Source organism: Chlamydotis macqueenii, chromosome 1 (genome assembly GCF_036417535.1).
Source record: "Chlamydotis macqueenii isolate bChlMac1 chromosome 1, bChlMac1.mat, whole genome shotgun sequence".
Classification (NCBI taxonomy): Eukaryota; Metazoa; Chordata; class Aves; order Otidiformes; family Otididae; genus Chlamydotis; species Chlamydotis macqueenii.
In genome coordinates this window covers 52,513,797-52,516,839 of record NC_141556.1, presented here as the reverse complement: position 1 = coordinate 52,516,839, position 3,043 = coordinate 52,513,797, and positions in this window count along the sequence as shown.

Below are 3,043 nucleotides of genomic sequence, written 5' to 3'. Positions count from 1 at the left end.
AAGTAGCAAATAAACAGAAGCTGTGTCGCTGCGGTGCAAAGCCAAAGCTTTTTCCGAACCTCAAGTGGCCACATGGAGCTGGAAGGATTGGTGGCCCTGCAGCCTAACCCCTGCCTACTTTGTTTTAAAATTTGGAAATGTCACCCCGAGACAAATAAAAGGATATTTTATAAATATCCTTTATATAACAAACACACCAAAGAGAGAATTTTAAAGGACATTTAGGAACCTGAGCTTGAAATAGGGATGTAAATAGCTTCTGAAAAACTGCCTCTGAGCCTTAGCAACAGCAGACACAGCAGCCCCCCACAGCATACCCGCCCCCCCTTCCACCCCCTACAACTGACTGCACCTCCTGGTCTGTAGGATGTGCTGGGGTAATGAATGAGCCTCCACTGGGGATTTGGACCCCCTCGTGCCGTGAGCTGTAAAGTCATGCCCAGCTCTACTCCAGTGAGCTTGCAAGCCAAATACAAGTAGGGGACACACAGACACAGCAGCAGCCTGGGCATGCCAGAGCACGGCATGACAGATGAGCAATATTCATCATCCTTGGGATGGGGAACAAAACCACAGTCGATGTCTGATTTTTAGAGGAAACCTGTGCCAATTTTTTTTTTTTTTTTAAATCTAAAGCAAATACATACCTCTGGCACTTGCCAGCATCCTAACACATCTTATGAGGAGAAGCAAAAAGATAGATCTGCAGCCTCCACAGAGCTGACGCAGAGACAGTAAATTTACTGAGGGTTCCCCATTTGTGCTTCCCACCTCACTTTTTCCATGTGGGGATCCCAACCATTGCACTGAAAGAAAAAGTCTCACATGGAAGATGTGCAGGGACCATCTGAAGGCTAAACAGTACAGCAAGTTTTGGCCCTATTGGTGTAGCTTGTGTACCTCGTTCATGAGCTGTGTCTCCTCTTCCCATCTAAACCACTCCTCCAGTGTGTGCCGGGCCTGGCCAGCAGCACCCTGGCAGCTTCAGTACAGGACATGGGGACAGGGTGATGTAGAGTAACAACTCGCTTTCACATCTGTGCTACAGCACAAGTAAATTCAAGAGGTATGATGAGTCAGACCATGGGTTTGTCTGCTAGATCCCCTGGGAACACAGGCTGGCTCTAAGTGAGCTTAGAGACGTAGCCAAGGTTGTGGAGGATGAAGAAGATACCAGAGCAGAGATACCTGGGACTAGTCATCTCTGAAAAAGCTGTGATGTTGAGGGGGGGGATCAGATCTACTTAAATGTGCAAATCATTTTTTTTCTCCCAAAGACATCACAACTACAATCTTCAACAGAGGCACTCCAGCCTGCCCGTAACAGCACACTATTTATACCATAATGTTTCCTCCTTTGGGATCCTAACGCTTACACAACTGATCTATTCAGGCTTCATTCACTCACAAAGCAAAAAAAAAAAAAAAAAAAAAATTATACCCCTTTCTGATAAAACAAGCCACATACAGCTGCAGGATGAGACTAAAGAACAGAACTACAATAGACTTGAGGAATAAAGGCTTTTCATTGAAACCACCCAGGTATTGTTCATTCTTGAGGCAAGAGGGCTAAGGGGCCATCGTATCACGGCCTTCAGCTGTCCAATGGAGGGTACAGAGAAGATGAGCTCAGACTTTCTCAGAAGGGAACAGTGAAACAACAGGAGACAATGGACACAAAGTGACGCATCAGAAATTCCAGTTAGACGCAAGGGAAAATACTTTTCACCGTGAGGATGGTCAGACACTGGAACAGGGTGCCCAAAGAGGCTACGGCTCTCCATCCATAGCTCAACTGGACACAGTCCTCTGTAACATGGTCTAACAGGACCAGATGACCTCCAGAGGTCCCGTCCAAATTAATTACTCTGTGATTCTTTGAATACTACCTGCTACTCACTATGCCAATCACCCTGTGAAATATTATTACGCTGTACATTTTATTTATTTTTCAAAAAATATCTAAGTATAAATCTCAATGCAGGAAACACAAGCTTATGCCACTGCAACAATATAATTACACACCACCAGCAATCAGCACCACGTGTGCAATCACATTATATATTATATATGGCCATGTAGGTTAAGGCTGTTTCTGCTGATAATGGAAAGGGGCAAGAATCCACAAACCATTTTCCAGAGAAGTGGTTGTCACCCCCCAGTCACCACACCAGACCAAAGAGGTACAGTGAAGGAAACACAGCACATAGCAGCAGCAGAGATGCATGAGACTGCAAGCAGAAGAGTTTTCTCCTTCATCTTTTTGATAATGATTCTTTCATCTTTGTAGGGTTTGGTGCCCTGGGGAAGTTGGCTCCCCTGAGACTGCTCCCAACACCCCAGACGGGATTCATTTCGGTGAACCTGGGTTTTCTGGTAGGGTCTCTAGATTCCCTCTGTGGTCAAAGGTGGGAGAGGCATGTTCAGAAGACAAGCCATCCCATTAACCTTAGATGCCTCTTTTACAACAACATTCATTTGACTGACTTTAAATTATGGGAATATGGCATGAGATAAATCGTGACCTAGAGGTGCCTGCTCCTTCCCCTTGGCCAGGATGAGGTGTAAACCACAAGCTGAGAGGCAAGTGTTGCCATTACAGATCTTCAAGGTGGTGAGGATTAGCCTCAGCCCAAGGGATACCTGAGAGGGGTACAAGGCCCACATCAGGGATACCTTCTCCTGTGGCCCCTTGAGCAGCCAGGACAGGGGACAGGAAGAGCTCTGCTTCATCTAAACAGCTGCTCCTTGGGGTCCCCAAGGCTCAGTGCAAGGAAGGAAACTTAACATCTTTCCCAGGCATTTCTTGGGCTTTGGTGTTCCCCAAAGAGGGATGTTCTTCCTAGAGGTAGGCAGGCAGGAGCAGAGAGGAGAAAAATTACTCCCTCAAGGTCACCAGTGGTACAGGGGTCAGAGCTGGGAAGAGAAAGACATTATTGTTCTCCTGCTCCAGCCTCTAACAGCTCATGTTCAAATAATGGGGGTTCCAGACATGCTTTTCGGATCTCTGCTTCCGAGATGAGTTCACCTGCAGGCCAGGTGC